The 17,500-nt window shown below is 41.4% G+C and overlaps 1 protein-coding gene across 7 annotated transcripts in view; it reads left to right on the top strand.

The window, feature by feature from the left end:
- Positions 1 to 17,500, top strand: part of CARHSP1 (calcium regulated heat stable protein 1) — a 963,972-nt gene that overhangs the window by 50,330 nt on the left and 896,142 nt on the right. Inside the window, exon 1 of one of the 7 annotated variants that reach the window (XM_044089608.1) lies at positions 2,123 to 2,141. The exons of the other annotated variants lie outside the window; for them this stretch is intronic. The gene's annotated coding sequence lies outside the window, so the exon portion shown is untranslated. Of the gene's footprint in view, positions 1 to 2,122; positions 2,142 to 17,500 lie in introns of those variants that run through there. 7 annotated transcript variants of the gene reach the window in all.

Here is a 17,500-nt window from a genome sequence, read left to right as displayed (position 1 = left end):
AGGCTACTACTTGAATGTTGCATAGCAAAACCAAGCACTTATCCCTGATTCTCTTACATTGCATACCGTGCATCTGTCTCCAGTGGTTCCTGGCATTGCAGCAGGCTGGACTACTACTGTGTCTCAAGAATGGGAAAGCTAGCAATAACCACTCACTCCCGCCCTCTCCTGTGTGGCTGCTAAACTGCCTGAACTGCTAACTGATCCATATCAGTAGGGTTGTGGGCAGAGAGTTTGTCCTTCTCCATGGAGCAAGACATTTTTCTCTTTCCTTACTGTAGTTTTAATTTAGACTTTATATGAACCCAAGAAGGGTGCTGGTTGCATACATAGTGTAACCAAAACATGCAGAATTTCAATTGTGCCCTGTTTCCACATGCTGCCACTAAGTAAATGACTTTATATCCATCTTGGAATCAGACATTTAACTGGTCACTGAACACCTGAGCCTGATCACCTCAAGTAGATCTAGTCAAAATTCCCAAACGGAATTGTGAAGGGTACTGTACTACTCTTTCCCGTCTGGTGGATCTGGCATCATTCACTCTGCTTGGAAATGTGCAGTCATTTTCCTGCAAGTTATACCAAGGGAGATTGTAGCTGTTTGCACCTTGGGACCCATTTAAAATAAATGTGCAGGAATGCAGGACAGCTCTGTAAATGTTCAGAAAGTGACTTACAGCTAATCAAACACAGCAGAGTGAAAGCATTTTGCTTAACATATATCTTCATGACTGCTGAGTAATCATGCTTTATTGGGTAAAAATTTCCTTTGTTGTCACCCACGTAAAAATAATAGAAAAAAATGCAGCCTCTACATGACAGTTCTCACCAGCGTCAGTACATGGAATGTCCGTGTAATTCTGATGCATGTAACAGAGCCGTCTGATGAATTACCAGAGATCCTCTTTGAAGATGCATGGATGGAATTTTAGCCTTTTGTTCACACCTCTTCTCAGCTGTTTCTTTTTATTCCATCCTACAGCTTCCGTCTGTTCTTGAAATCTTTGAAAGAAAGCATGGTTAAAAAAAAAATTAAACTATGTGTAATAAATAAATAAAAGATTGTGTTCATTGCCCCTTTAACAACAACCATGACTTCACTGAACAGTTTTTGAGGTATTTGCATTTCTCTGCGAAGGTTCAGCTTCCTGTTTTGAATAAACAAGATAAAGGATGACATCCCTACATATGAGAACCCTTATTAGACTTGCCAGTGAAGTCAGCTTTTTTTTTTCTTTTGTCTGTTAGTGCTGTTTATATTCCTGCTGGATCCTTGGACTGAGAAGGCAAGTATTGTATGACAGCCATAGCCACTGTGTTATGGTCATTGTATAATTCTCGACTTGCATTAATTTGTTATGATTCTTTTGTTCAGATGTCCGTTTTTAGATCAGTGCATTTTGCAGTTATATGCCCAATTGAGGACTTGGCTAACTGGTAACAAATTCTCACTTTTATAATAAGAAGGGGGTGAAAAAATGCCTGGTCAGACATATTTCAAAAAGTTATTAAACTTTTTATTGCTTATCCTGGTGAATGATAAAAGGACCCACAGGATTTCCTTAAAAATAGAGACATCTCCTGTGTCCTGGACAGTTAACCCCTCCACTGTCACTGACTGCAAGTGTCATTAATCAGATTTAAGATTTGCTTTATTCTTTATCTCCAACCTGCTGGAGTATGCAAAATGTTCGTAGTATCATCAATTCTGTACTTCTTTTTTCCATAGGTAGGAAAAGCTTAAATTACATGATCATTGCATTTTGGGCCATAGATTTGTTCCTTTAAGGTAGTGCCCTTTTTGCAATGGGCTTTTGTTGGAGAAGGCAGATTGAAAGTACATACTGTGCGACTCATAAAAATATATCATTTGAAAATGTAGTGTGTCAGACTTTCTGTAGGAGTGAGGAATTATCATGTTGACATAAGACTATTATCTGTAAGTGAAGAGCACTGTCAGGGGAAACCAGCAAAGTTGCGAAGAGATGAACAGGAGGCGATGAGAAGCTTGCACAGGAATTAATAGGTGTGGTGTGGTGTCCGTCAGTGCACTGCTGATTCCAGCTGGACTTTATTAGATTCAGGAGGGCTTGCTGTAATTGGAAAAGCCTGGAGGGTGATATTAACTCATAATCAAGGTAAATGCAGCTTGTTGTAAGTTATTGCATTTTGTACACCCACTTCTGCATACAAGCAAGTAATGTACATTAGACAGAGAATTGTCATGATTTACTCTCAAATGTATGATTTTGAGGGTAAATGATTCCATCTTATTAGTCATCCCTTGGTTGACACATTTTCGTTTAAAGCAAAGAGATTTTATTCTCCAGGTACAGATGTAAATGTATGTGTTTGAGAGAAGAAAATATTTCAGTATACAACTTGGTTAAAGTGTTGTGATGCAAAACAGCAAGCTAAATTTTGCATATGCCTTAGTTCATGGCACTCGGAATGCTTGCACTGTACTTACAGGTTTTGCTTAATTATTTTTAAATCACAAGTTGAGATTTTGCATTGTAGTGCTTACAGAAGCCAAGTTCACTTAATGGTATGAACATGAACCACTGCAGCATGGAAAATCACTTGTCCCTTGCGATGCGAGTATCTGGATAGTAGCAAGCTCTCTTGTTAATCTGATAAACTCAGATACATGGTGTAGCGCATTTGGATTACGTGCTACATGTATGCACAACTCACTTTCATGTGCATTTTGTGTTCTTGCATGTCCAGTTCACACTGAAACAACATGTATAGCAGTCATGTTGAAATATATTTATTAGTGTTGCTAATTTACTAAAATGTCTATAATTAGTTAAAGATGAAGACAGGTTTATGCATGTATATGTTCTGTTTTTGTAATTGTGAAATGCGTCACACAAGCACAGCATGGTAATTTGTGAATATTTGGGGCCATAATCATGTGACAAGCACAGCCCAACTGTCTGGGTGGGAGATTTGCTGGCCTTGAGTCAGAGTTAATGTGACTTGGAGGTTAAGTCCATGTTGATAAGGCTTTTTCAGAGGGCAAAGTGCCTTGCATGGAGGGGGTTAGAATCTGCCCCCCCCCAAAAAAAAAATGGGGAAATCGTTAACAAGAAAGTTCTTTTTGACAACCATTGGTAAGTGAAACTTCAATTTTCTAAATTCTTTGAGTCTGTTTTGGAATGTAGAACTATATGTCCATGTTATATGCTGAATTAAGTAACATAAATGGATATATAGTACTTGTGGTTATGTTGCATGTTATTCCTTAGAGTTTTATAGATGGGGCAGGGACCTCCATCTTCTTAATTTTGTAAAGTTTCTAGAAAAGTAATTTTTTTTGTCTTTTGTCTTTTGTTTCAACTTTTTTGCATATTTAGCAAATGGCTGCACTCAGGTTGACATATCTACAGATATCTGCAGTATGTGGACCACTTGCTGACTAAAGATTCATAGGTTAATAGGCGTGCCGTTTTAAGCCTAGCCATGCATCCCAAAATCTCTGACAAGTTCTGATACCCTTGGTAAGTGTAAGCAGGGGTTTGGGAGGTGAATTATTTACAGGTTGCCTATGTCCATTAGAGACATAGCTTTCTAAACAAAAAAAAATGCTTCAAATCACTTATATACCACAGTCTGATTGTTTTTTTATAGGAATCATGAGAAATGCATGGCTATTTGACTAGAAGACATTTGTGCTTTGCCAGTAACAACCCTCAAGCTATACCAACCTCATATCTTCCATTAGTTTAAATCAGTACTTTTTAGTAATGATAGGGGAGCTTGCTGGCTGCCATAAGCATGTACTGCTTAAATATGTTAGAGCTTTGTGCTTGTAGAATGTCTTCAATTAATTTAAAATCTAAACGTAGCAAAAAAGTAAAACTATGCAAAAATATTAAAAAAAAAATAATAAAACAGCGAACATATTGAGATGTAGATAGTCACCTGGCCAGAAGCCATAATTGTCCTTCTCTATAATCAATTCATTCATTAATTTGTTCCTTCTTTCTCGTCTAATTCAGGGTCTTAGAAGAGCTGCAGCCTATCTCAATGTTCTCCTGGGGAATGTAATCTTGGACAGGGCCTCAGTCTATTTCAGGATGCAAAGACAACGGCTCACACGCACACACACACACACACACGCGTGCGCACATCACAAAACAGCATGTATACCTATGGCAACTTGGAAGCATCTCAATTCACTGTTTGGGTTTATTAATTGATCAAATACATGCAATGTCTCTATAGTTTAAGATTGCAAAAGGAATTATTTGGCATAGTGTAAAATATGCAAAATGACAGTAGCTAAAAGAAGGAAAGTGTGGCGAAGAAATATTTTATTTAGAAATTGTATGTTTTTAAAACAAGTAGTCGCCGACTATAATGTTAACCATATATATATCTCTCCAATGTGATAACTATAGCAGAATCACTAATAGTGCACTTCTATATGAAAGCAGTAATTCATTGGAAATTGTATATTTCATGTCCTTCTAGGAGTTTCTCCATGTAGCAATGGTATTTTTGGCTGCAAAGTACATTTAAAAACAAATGATAATCTGCATGCCCTTTTTATCACCTAAATATCCATAGTAATACATAGATCTGCCACTTTTATATTTCTGGGAAGGATACCCTAATAATATTCTGGTTCATGAGGGAAATGAAGGTATCCACACACCTAAACATGACTTGCGTGCAGCCTAGATAGATCAAGTGAAATACTGAGGTGGAATCTCATTAAGATTTGCCATGTAAATTTTTCTTCCTGTATATCTACCATTTTCCTGCAGATACCGACCCCTTGTCTTACATTAAAATTACTTATACCATGACCAAGAGGCTGTCATAGTGAGAGCCTTTCACCACAGAGCAGGCCTAATGTAATAACATGCTGAGGTAAATCTCAAGGAGCTCTAACAACTCGGGGAACTTTCTCTGAGGACAGATATGATTCATTTTTTTCGTCTGACCCTTCAATCTTTCCACCCTGTCCTATGATGCCTGTTATTTATATTCTGTAACATACATTAATAACATAGCAAATAAAAAAAAAAAGTGACACAAATCACTTGGTATCCCTAAATGAGTGTAACATATGACTGCTTTTCTTTTAACATCCTAATATACTGGCAAACAAATTCCCATTACTTATCTTTCTACATACAGTAACAAACAGGACTGTAGGATTTGCAAAGCATCATTTGGGCGAATATACCGTGTATGCTGACTCTGTCAGCTTCTTTCAGTTTCCTGGTATGCTGATCAGTGTGCGGACATTGGTATGTCATCCGTTGTGATGTTTACATGAATGTAGCCATACCACAACATGAAAGAGGTTTCTGATGTGCAGCTGTCTGCTCTTCATTGGCAGATAGTGCAAGCAACCTGTGGACAGGAAAGTCATGACCATGAGGGTGGGAGTGTTCTATCAAAATGAAAATATACATTAACACTATGAAGGAACATGGCAAGGGGTGAGTGGTACTCCTCTGGGAAGTGGAAGAAATTTTTTAAAAAAGGCTTTAGTTAGTAGGTCATAATTTTTTAGCCATTTCTGCATTCCTACATTGATTCTACTTAGTATGAGTATTTGTCCAGCCTTTTCTCAATTTGTAACTACTTTCAGATGGTGTTTGATAAGTGATCTCTGAATTACACTCACATTTTGTTTAAGACTCTTCCAAGTCAGAAGCTTGCATACCATGTCCTGTAAACAAAATACTAATGAAGTAAAAGATTTGGAGAAAATTAACAAACTGCACCTCAAGTTGACAAAGTGCTAGTTTTACATGAAACTTTATCTGTTTGAGGTTTGATGTACTTATTTATATAGTTTTAAGTTCCATTGTGTTTTAACAGAACCAGAAGTCACAGTTCAGAGTAAAAGGGGGCTAGTATGATCCAGTTTATTTGCTAATTAAATAAAAGCAGCACAAGAGATTGTGGGTGAGAGTTTGCCGATGACTGCAAACTGGGAGTGATCATTCAAACCCCTAGTGATATCAGGATCCTGCAAGAAGGTCTTACGCAGACTAATGACTGGTGCCAAATTCATGGTCTTAAACTTATCATCCCCTTTTGCAAAGGTGATGTTCCTGAAAACTGCCACATCAATAGCAATACCTGAAGCACAGAGTCAGTGGTGAGAGATCTGGGCACACAGGTCGACGGCAACCTTAACTTCGATCACCATGTCTCCTTAGTGGTAAGAAAGGCATTTTATATTGCTCATCTCATAAGTAAGGCATTGCCTCCAGAAAAAAAAAGAGGTTATAACCCCCCTGTACTCTTCCCTCATCAGGCCAATAATGGAGTACAGTGCTGCCTTTGGTATGTTCCTTTCCAAATATCTGCATCAATTGGAGAGACCACAAAGGTTCCTTATAAAGAAAATTCAGGGTCTTCAAGATCTGTCTTATGAGGACTGACTGAAATTATTGTCACTTTGCTCTGTGTTGTACAGACTGCTCAGAGGCGACCTGTGCGTTGCATATAGAGCAGTCTCTGACCCAGCTTTAATGGAAGTACTTCACATTTGCAAGTCAAACGGCACGTGGGTCACTCACTCAAAGGACCTTAACCTGGTATGTGACATCAACAGAACTTGCTGGAGAGACAGGTTTGTCTCACAAAGGTTTCCTCGCCTTTGGAACAAGCTTCTTATTCATGTTAAACAAAGCCCCTCATTTCCCCTATTTAACCTTAATTTGGACGATGGATGGGTAACCAAAGATTTACCCTGGGGGTTCCACCTGTGTCCCTGTTCGAAAGAGGCAATAGATACTGATTTTAGTGTCTGCTTGAACCAGAAACCCTTAGGAACACTGGTTGAACTTGGCTAGGTTTGTAAGGGCCCTGGAGCCGTTAGCTTAGTAACCTGCTATGATCCTATGAACATCAAGTGGAAAATCCCCTAGGTAAAAATGTGGTTAATAAAAGTGTACACCAAACTTTTCCAGTTAGAAAATTAATATTGGCTACAGATTAAAACTGTTATGTTGTCCCTTAACCCACCTCCACAAAAATTGCCTTTCTTTACAACCTTCACAGATTATCTCACAGTAACAATATCCGATGTATAACTGCACTTCTGAGATGCTTTTTAGCTTCTTGGGGAGAAAAAGCTGTCTTTAGTTTTTTGTACAATTTTTCACATTCTTCTTACTAGCGACTTCATGAAACCTTCCTTAACAGTTAATACAGCTGGGCTTTACACATATGAGCGGATTATAATGTTCTTTAGTAGATGGATAGTTTCTTGAAAAAGTCCTTATTTTTGAAGTATCCCTCAGGCAGTGTACGTGACACAAGATTGTTTCAGTTTGCCGTACTGTGTACCTTGCTGTCTGGAAAAAAAAAAGTATAACATTTAATGAAAATATTTTTGGAGTGAAAAATAAGTGTATTGAATCTCCATCCTCTTAAGTGCATATGCACGCATGCGTGTGCACACACACACACACACACACACACACACACACACACACACACACACACACACACACACACTCACACATATGTTATGCTTCAAGCAATGTATCATTCTAATTTTTGTTTTCATAGGTACTTGGTCTGAAGATCATGTGTACCTTGCCAGCTACCACCCTCATGCTGTATCCCCCACTTCTAAGAGGCCAAAATGCCAGGCAGGGGATGAACGTATGTGTACCCATCTAATACTCAAGGTTAGTCTTAAAGGAGGCAAGGGTGCCACTCTCTTCAGTATGCAGTTTTGAGATGGGGCAACCACTGGATAATGAGTGTACCCCTCTGATGTGTGTTATGTTGTTGGAGGTTCAGATCTTTGGTTCCAGTGTATTTGTAGCATTTGTCTTGTGACGGTGTAAGAAAGCCATTAGGCTGAGATATCTGATGGCATGGAATGCCAGACATAGATCATGCAGGAGTCTGTTAACAGATGGAGTATAAGAGTTGGGCTTCTTGACTGTCTTGGTACCCAAGGGTTTTTACGGCAGTAATCTTTTTCATCGGGAACCTTTGCAACATTTCTAGCTGCATGATGTATCCTGTTAGGTACATGCTGAAAGAGCAATGTACTTCAGCAAATGGTCTAATTAGGGTAGAGTACAGAGGAACAGTAACATCCTTTTCCCTGGTGAGATACCTTTGGAAATCAGTTGTGCTAGATAGAAGACTTTCCTAGCTACTGGTACAGCATGGTGATCAAAGGTGAGGGAAATGTCATCCCAGATGCTCAAATCCTTGACTGTTGTGTCCATGTGGAGTAAGATGCTGGCTGTGCTATAAGTTGTAGATGATGGATCTTTCCCCAAGGTGACAATGCTGCATTTTTTTGCATTTAACTTGTAGCCCTTTCTCTGTACACCATTGGTTTGTAAGGACTAGTTCTTGCTGAAGTGCTTCTTTGTCAGTGGAGGAATGTACAGTACCACCCATCTTGCAGTCATTGGCAAGTATGGTTAGCCATAAGTCAGGGTTTGTGGTACGGAAGTTGGAAAAGTGTTTACCAAAAAAGAGTAATCCCATTGCTGAGCCGTGTCACCCTCCACTGGTTTTACTTCTGGTAACACATTCCATCTTAATTGTCTGAGTTATTATCGTCAGTCTAATTTGCAATCCGATGTTCATCGGGTTAACCTGCTGCAGTCATTACACTTGGGTTATCCTGTCGTCAGGCGGTCCCGCAGTCGGCCGGATTTCCAAAGTCTTGGTTCGACGTTGGTTGCTGTCGCCTCATCCCTGACGTCAGTGCGCCAGGGGTACATATACTGCAACCGACGCCATTTTCTTCAGTCTTTCTTGCCGCGCAGTGCCCGAAGCAGAAGCAGTTCGCAAGTGCCGGTCGGCCGACTCCTGAGATTTTCGTATTCGAGTTTCAGACCGAAGTCTTCTATAAAGCTAAGTACTCCGTTGGCGAAACTTTTCTTGCCTCAGACCGATGTCAGAAAAAGTTAACAATTGTATTTCTTGTGGGAAGCAAATACGTCATAAGGATTTTCATTCTTATTGTATACCTTGCCCTAGGCCCTGATCACGATGTCACTTCTTGTCGTTTTTGTGCTAGATTTAATAAACGCACTATTAAAAGACGATTTGATTTCGCATGACACTTTTTTGGCAGAAAATTTAATTATAACATGCTGTCGGAGCTACCGACTACCGGCGTGCACAAAAAGCGCAGGGATAAGGATCGACAGCCCAGGCCTAAGCCCGATTCTGAGGCCTCGGTTGATCCAGTCTCCGGTTCTCCGGTTATCAGTGAGGCTCCGACGCAGCCTCTGACTACCGCAGTTGAGGAACCCGAGACCGCTACGGATATTTTGACGGAATGTACTAGGCCTACACAGCCTTTTACTTCAGGCCCTACCGACGACTTACCTCCCAAGGGCACCGGTACTTCTGAAACACCTTCGCTTTCTGAAGGCGTTTTCAGACCGACTACTCTTACAGTTAAAATGTTTTCTAAACCGAAGACTCCTTCCAAATCGAAAAAAGCTTCACTTCAGTCTTCTGTTCAAGGCCCTATGCCTAAGAAACAGATGCTCAAGATGGCTGAAGATCTGATTTCTCTCATCAGGGGTTCCCAGCCTCCTCCTGAAAAAGGACTAGACAAGAGGAAGAATCTGCTTCCTCTGAACAACTGTCTATTTCTTCGGATTCCTCTGAAGACCAAGACTATTCCTTCTCTCCTTATGAAGATTCTGATGCTGAGGACTCTATTCCCTCAGCTTCTCCTCCAGAAGATTACACTTTTGGGGAAACTTTACACACTATGAGGAAACATTTTCACTGGGAAGGTCAGGATTACTCTGATTCCAAGAAAAGGCTCAGAGAGTTTCTTTTACTCCCCCAACACAGACCTCTAGACATCCCTCCTGTTTTGGACATTGTGGATGATGTTTACTTAGAATCCAGTTTCAACCCTGATTCTCTGCCTCCTGCCCTGGCCAAGCCTGACAGATACTACAGAGTACCTGATTCCCATAAATTCCTTTACAAAAGCCCAGTAGCTGAAGCCCAGTAGCTGACCCAGAGACTATCTCCCAGGGTCCCAAGGGGGCTAAGGCTTCCATGGCTAAAAATCCAGTACCTTCTGAAAGGGATTCAAGAGCACTAGACAGATGGGGGGAAAAAGGTTTACACCTCAGCCACTTTAGCTATGAGAGCTCTAAACTGTCAGTTCCATATGCTTAAGTATCAGCAATTTCTGATCTCTCAGTTAAAACAAAAGATAACAACCCTTCCTCAACAATCTGAATTGAAAGAAGTACAGGATTTGTTGCACGCCACTGAGCAGGTGGGCAAACATACTTTACAATGTGGGTTTGATTCTTTGGAGGCCTCCTGCAGAGCAGCGGCCACTGGTTCAGTTATACGTAGGCATGCCTGGTTAAAGGAACAAAGTCTGCCTGAACATGTTAAAGCAAAACTACTGGATGCTCCCTTGCAGCAGGATGTTCTTTTTGGTGTTAAAGCAGAAGTTGTTTTAAAGAAAATGGAAGATAAGGCAAAATCAGTGCAGACAGTCAAAGATTTCCTACAGGTACAACCCCCTCGCTTCAGCAGAAACTGGCCAACTAAGAATTGGTCCTTTCCATCCACTGACAGGCCTCAGAGGGGTAAATACAGGCGCCCAAGGGGCAGAGGACAACCACAAACTCAGTATAGACCTCGCCAATGGACCACTCCAACCCAGAAGGGAGGAGAAGACAGGTCTCAAGCCACCAGAAGGCAAACTCAATGACTTGCACCTCCACTGGCCAAACAAAGTTCTCTTGTCAAGCCCCCCTGGGGGGAAAACTAGCATTATTTGTAGACAACTGGCACATGGTCACAAAGGACAAATGGGTCCTAGACATAATTTTACGAGGATACATATTCCACTTTCACACCTTGCCAATAAAAAGAGGAATGCCAAACCTGCCACAAAATCAAAGGGCAGAGGCTCAAAACCAAATTACAGCTCTCATGGCCATGAGAGCCATTCAAAGGGTGCCAACTCAAGAGCAAGGCCAAGGATTTTACTCAAGACTATTCCTAGTACCCAGGAAAGAAAATGCTTGGAGACCAATTCTGGACCTTTCATTTCTAAACACTTACTTACAAGTTCCCAAATTCAAGATGCTAACACTACAGCAGCTACTTCCCATGTTGGAAAAGGAAACATGGCTGGTAACGTTGGACCTCAAGGAGGCATACCTGCATGTCCCTATCAGACAAAGTTGCAGAAGATACCTCCGTTTCATTGCAGGTTCAACGCATTATCAATTCTCTGCATTGCCCTTTGGCTTATCTACTGCGCCCAGAGTATTCACAAAATGCCTGGCACCAGTAATTGCATACTGCAGACGAAGAGGAATTCAAATATATCCATACCTGGACGACTGTCTCATCCAAGCAGAAAGAAAAGACATTCTCATACAACATCTGACTTTTGTGAAGCATCTACTAAATTGTCAGGGGTACACAGTAAACGAAAAGAAGTCAAAACTAGTACCCTCACAAAAAATGACATTCCTGGGTGCCAGCTTGGACACAACGGCCCAGAAGGCTTATCTTACACCAGACAAGCAATTACAACTGACTCAATATTTCAAGACGATGGCAACAAAGACCCAATTAACTGCAAGAAAAATTCTGCAGGCTTTGGGCTTCATGGCATCTTGCATTCTGATAATACCATTTGCAAAACTGCATATGAGGAAATTACAATGTTTCCTAAAAAGCGTATGGTCTCAACACAGCCACAGCTTGGACACAGTGATATCTCTCATTCCCTGCCTACAACAGGAATTTCTGTGGTGGGCACAGGCATGTCACCTCAAGGGTCAGCCTTTCACCTTGCCCTCACCCAGGCAAACTATCACAACAGATGCTTCAGACTATGACTGGGGGGCTCACATGGCAGGGCAATGCATTCAAGGCCTATGGACTGCAGAACAAAGAAAACTGCACATAAACCAAAAAGAGATGCTAGTTGTACAGAAAGCGCTGACAGCCTTCAAGGATCTACTACAACCTGGACAACTGGCAGTAAAGACGGACAACACCACGGTAATGTGGTACATAAACAAACAAGGGGACACACATTCCTACCCTCTTTGCAGGCAAGCAATAATCTTATGGAACACAGCTCTGACCTACCAAGTCCAGTTACAAGCTCACTTCCTGCCAGGACAGAAAAACACATTGGCAGACGACCTAAGCAGAAACATCAAAGATCCCCACGAGTGGAAGCTAGACCCACAAATATTTGCAATGATAATTCAAAGATGGGGCCTACCAAATATAAATCTGTTTGCCAGTCCTCAAAATTACCAGCTGACAAAATTTTGTACAAGGACATTCCACCAACAAGCTTGGAAAGTGGATGCTCTCTCCTTCAGTTGGAAAAACCTGACAGCATATGCCTTTCCACCATTACCTCTTCTCACAAAGGTTCTTTTGAAAGTCAAAAAGGAGAAATCTCGAATGATTCTCATAGCCCCAGACTGGCCACGCCAGCACTGGTACCCACTATTGAAGAATATGGCTCACAGTCCACCATGGATATTGCCTCAAATACCTCATTTGCTCACACAGCAGGACAAGCAGATTCTACACAGCCAGATCAAAACCTTAAACCTGGCTGCATGGCAAATCATTTAAGCAGCCAACCAGCCCCTCTTTCACAAGCAGTACTGGATGTTATTCTAGAAGCCAGGAGGCCAAGCACCAGGAAGGCTTACTCGGACAAATGGAAAAGGTTTTCAGCTTGGAACCAAGCTAAAGGCCTGGATACAACTCAGCCTCATATGCCTCACATTCTGCAGTATTTAGCTGAGATGTTGCATAAAGGACTTTCCTTCTCCTCTATTAAAATCCATGCTTCAGCTATTTCAGCTCACTACGACACAAATCCACCTTTATTTTCAAATCCACTCCTAAGGCAGTTCCTCAGAGGGGCAAAAAACATTAGACCACCTAGAAGAGCTCCTACACCTACATGGGACCTCAACTTTGTTCTGGAAAAACTAACATTACCTCCCTTTGAACCAGCTTTTTCTGCAGACCCTCAGTTCCTATCTTGGAAGACTGCCCTGCTCCTGGCAATGACTTCTGCTAGGAGAGTTTCAGAATTACAGGCACTTATGGCAGTGGAACCTTTCCTCATTTTTCATCAGGACAGAGTTTCCCTACGACCTAATCCTTCCTTCATGCCTAAGGTGGTTTCCAGTGTAGCTTTAAATCAAACCATCCATCTACCCACTTTCTTCCCCAACCCACAGAACAAAGGGGAGAGACTCCTACATTCCTTGGACATTCACAGGCAGCTTCGATATTACTTGGATAAAACTAAAGCTTTCAGAAAAACTGACCAGCTCTTTGTTTCCTATGCTACAGCTTCTCAAGGGAGGGCCATTTCCAAGCAAACCATTTCTAAATGGATAGGCCATTGCATACGATTCTGCTATACCCATCATGGGAAACCAGTTCATCCTACCATTAGATCCCACTCTACCAGGGCAACAGCTACCTCTACAGCCTTTCTCAGGGAGGTTCCTACCAAGGAAATTTTAGAAGCTGCAGCTTGGAGTTATGTACACGCCTTCACCAAACATTATCACCTACCTCTTTATTCCAGGTCCAGGGCAGGCTTCGCCACTGCAGTTCTGCAGGGACTTATTGCCTCCTCTAACCCTCTATAATGCCTCCACCTTACCTTAGCTTTGGGACTCAACCCAAGTGTAATGACTGCAGCAGGGTAACACGATGAACATAGTACAGTTTTGTACCTACCATAAATGTAGATGTTCGATTGTTCACCCTGCTGCAGTCCAGGTTACCCTCCCTCCAACCCCTCTGATCTACTGGCTAAACCTATGCTATGCCTTACTGATGTATTTGCTTATAGCTGAAGGGTTTTTGTGTCTGTACAGTGTTCTCACTTTTTGGTACTGATTTGGATCACCCTTTTGGGGGCACCTGACATCTGGGGTAAGAAAAACGGAAGAAAATGGCGTTTGTTGCAGTATATGTACCCCTGGCGCACTGACGTCAGGGATGAGGCGACAGCAACCGACGTCGGACCAAGACTTTGGGAATCCTGCCGACTGCGGGACCACCTGACGACAGGATAACCCAAGTGTAATGACTGCAGCAGGGTGAACACTCGAACATCTACATTTATGGTAGGTACAAAACTGTACTTTATACCATGTGAGGTCTACCTTTAAGTTCTTTTAGCTTATTTACAAAGCCAACATGGGGTGCAGTGTCAGGTTTGGACAGATCTGGTTGTGCTGTAGGGACAGAGTTCACCCCCACTGTAACCTTCTCAAAGAAGTTTACCAAGTTGAATAGACGTAATCAACTTTTGACAGAGCCAAGCTGTTGTGAGCCCAATTGTGTGCAAATTTTAATATCGTAATCTAAGAGGTCATATATGACACCTTCCAAGGCCTTTCAAAATAGGATAATTAAGCTGACGTCAGTTAATTCCAGTGGTCTGTGATAGGATCCCCTTCTTGCAGAGACTCCACTACTGTTATTTTCCAAACCTCTGGGACAAACCCTATGGCTAGGCTTAAGTTGGACAAATGCAAAAGTATAGTGAGAGTGTGTCTGACGCTGTTAATTAGGGATCCAGGTAAGCTGTCTGAGTCCAAAGAACCTGTGATTTTAGTTTGACATTACAGCCAAGACATTTACCATGGTAATTTTAAGGAGTGAGTAGAACTTGGAGATTTTGTTGAATAACTTTGACTGTTTCCAGAATAAACTTAGAACTAAATCTATCTGCAGATATGTTAACTATGTCTTTAGGGTTAGAGTGGGTAATGCTGCTCATGTTGGATTAGTTCCACTCATTGCATGGTGGTGTTTCTCAGTTTACTAATACTAATATAACTAAGGAAGGATTTGTAGTCATTTTTGGCTTCTTATACAAGTTTAAATTCATGTTCGTATTTGATCTTCCTGCTGTTTATTTTCAGTTCCTTGCTGATCTTTTAGAGTAGGTGTTAAATTGTTATGGGGCTTTTTTATAGAGCTTATTTATAATGGTGAATGACTAAGGTGGTTTATTTTTAAATTTCCATTGTATTTATTTCTAGTGGGGACTGTTAGATCTCTCCACTTCTTATCTGGTATTAAAGTTCAGATGAAAGAGTAGCAGCTGAAGTTTCATGTTAAGTGGTGGAGTTGCAGGTAAACTTGGGTACCTCATCATAGAATTTAAGTATGTTTATATGTTTGAAGCCCTTGAATTCAGAATTGTTTGCTGTTTTGGTGTTAGTGGTTTTAAAGGAGTAGCCTACTAATGTGTGGTCTGATTTAACAAGGGATGGAGATTAATAAAGGCTCGATACACATGAGGGCAGTGTTTTTGAGGACCAGGTTGAGAATGTCCTGCCTCCTAGTGGACTGGTTAACTATTTGTTCTTAGGGCTTATCATGGACTGTGGGCCCGTTTTCCAAAAGGCTTGTCTGTGTAAGTGACAGCTTACACTGAGAGCAGGTCTTTTCGAATCTGGTCCCTGGTGTAAGCTCCTTTATAGCTGCGCCTTGTACTGAAGTAAGTCACTTAAACTGAGAGCAAGTCTATTGTAATCTGGCCCTGTGTCTTGGAATCTTTCAAGCTGTAGGTGCACCAGTTAATTAAAGGATAACTGAAATTGCCCAATATATAAGTATTTTTTGATAAGCACAGTTCACTAAGTATATTTAGAACTCTTATCATGGTGTACTGGAGATATGGATGGTGTCCTAAAGCAAGCTATAAATTAATTGGAATTGTTCATATTAAAGTTAAGTTGGAGTTCATTAAGTGTAGTATTAGAGGTGATAGTGGTGGTGGTGGAGGGGTGCTTAGAGGTGATAGTGGTGGTGGTGGAGGGGTGCTTACAGGTGAGATTATCTCTTACAAATATGGAGACACCTTCACAGGTCAGGTCTGAAGGCATGATGATCCATGAATCCAGATAAGGCGGGACTGCTATTCGTGCATTGAACCAAGTCTTAGTGACAGTACTGACAGGGATGTGTTTGAGAAGTAGGAGAGCTTCATGCTCAGACAATTTGACTTTTAGCACTTGGAAGAGCAACCGTGATACAGTGAAACTTAGTATGTGCATTGTTACTGTTACTCTGGAATGTCTAGCAGTCAGATCTTACCTAAAAAGGCACTATGGGGTTATAGCAATAGCTACCCATGGTAATCTAAGGTTATTACTGCTCAATGCTAGGTGTGTGAACAAGAAACTCTACTCCCTCCAAGAGACTAAGTCTACCAAGGCCAGATTTGAGGTGAAAATAGCCTTCCAGGCAATGGACAGCTGCAGGGTTTTCTTTAGCTGTACCCTCAACTTCAAAGGCAACATACAACAGTGTGTTGGACTAATTGTGAATGGAGCCACCTATACTGAGCTGGAGAACATAGTAAATCTACTGCCAAAAATGTACCTCCAATTTCCCTCCCTTCTCCTCCCAGTCACCCTTCAACCATAACTCCTCCAACTACCACTAGGAAGCAGGTCTTCAATGCACTGTCTAAAGTCAGGAACACAGCATTGATAGGCCCCGATTAATATCCCAGGGTGCCTCCTAAATAGCATGAAAAAATGTCCTTTCAGGGACACCACAATCTGTCTTCATCTATAGCCTCCAGACAGACTTTGTGCCAAGTGAATGGAGAACTGAAACAGTTATCCCTCTGCACAAGGTGGGGTGGCCATCTGTGGACCCAGGCAGATACAAACCCATAAGTCTGATTAGTCTTCTATGCAAACTTTGGAAAGAGTCGTCATGGAAAAGGTAAACAATGATGTAAGAAACCTACAGACATTGACTCCAATCCAGTTTGGTTTTAAGAACAGGTCCTGCCAACTCAACCTGATGGACCTCTTTGAAAAGGTCACTAGAGCCAAAGAGGAGGTCAAAAACGGTGCACTTTGGCTATCTCAGCGTGGCCAAAGCATTAGATACAATACCTCACTTGAATATTGTAGATAAACTTACCAAATTAAGATTAAACCCATATGTCACCTGATGGATAACTAGCTGTCTCACAGATAGGACCCGAGTAGTTAGAATAGGGGAGGCTACTTCTAAAAAGCGGACAGTCACTAATAGAGTCCCTCAGAGCTCAGTGCTGGGGCCACTCCTTTTTGGCCTCTATGAAGTTAAGGGCAATGTCAAGGGCCTTTTGGCTGAGGATGCAAAATAGGCACAGTCATCCAGTCCCCAAAAGACTCCCTTCAAGAAGGCCTGACACAGACCATTAACTGGTACCAGAGACATGGTCTGAAACTCAATGCAAAGAAATGCATAATAGTATCTTTATTAAAACTGCCACCCCTAGAAATTACCACATTGATAATACATTCCTAAGAGTAGACCCAGTGGTCAGGGTTTCGAGAATACATGTAGACAGTAACCTGGCCTTTGACCGTCATAGTGTCAGTGATGGTGAAAAAAATAATTTATTCTATGTTTCATAACTTTTATAAACAAGGTTAAGGCATGTCGGTCCAAGGATTTCATTATC

This window comes from Protopterus annectens, chromosome 12.part0, assembly GCF_019279795.1.
Source record: "Protopterus annectens isolate FY-2018-M chromosome 12.part0, PAN1.0, whole genome shotgun sequence".
Taxonomy (NCBI): domain Eukaryota; kingdom Metazoa; phylum Chordata; order Ceratodontiformes; family Protopteridae; genus Protopterus; species Protopterus annectens.
This window is presented reverse-complemented; position numbering and strand designations above follow the sequence as displayed.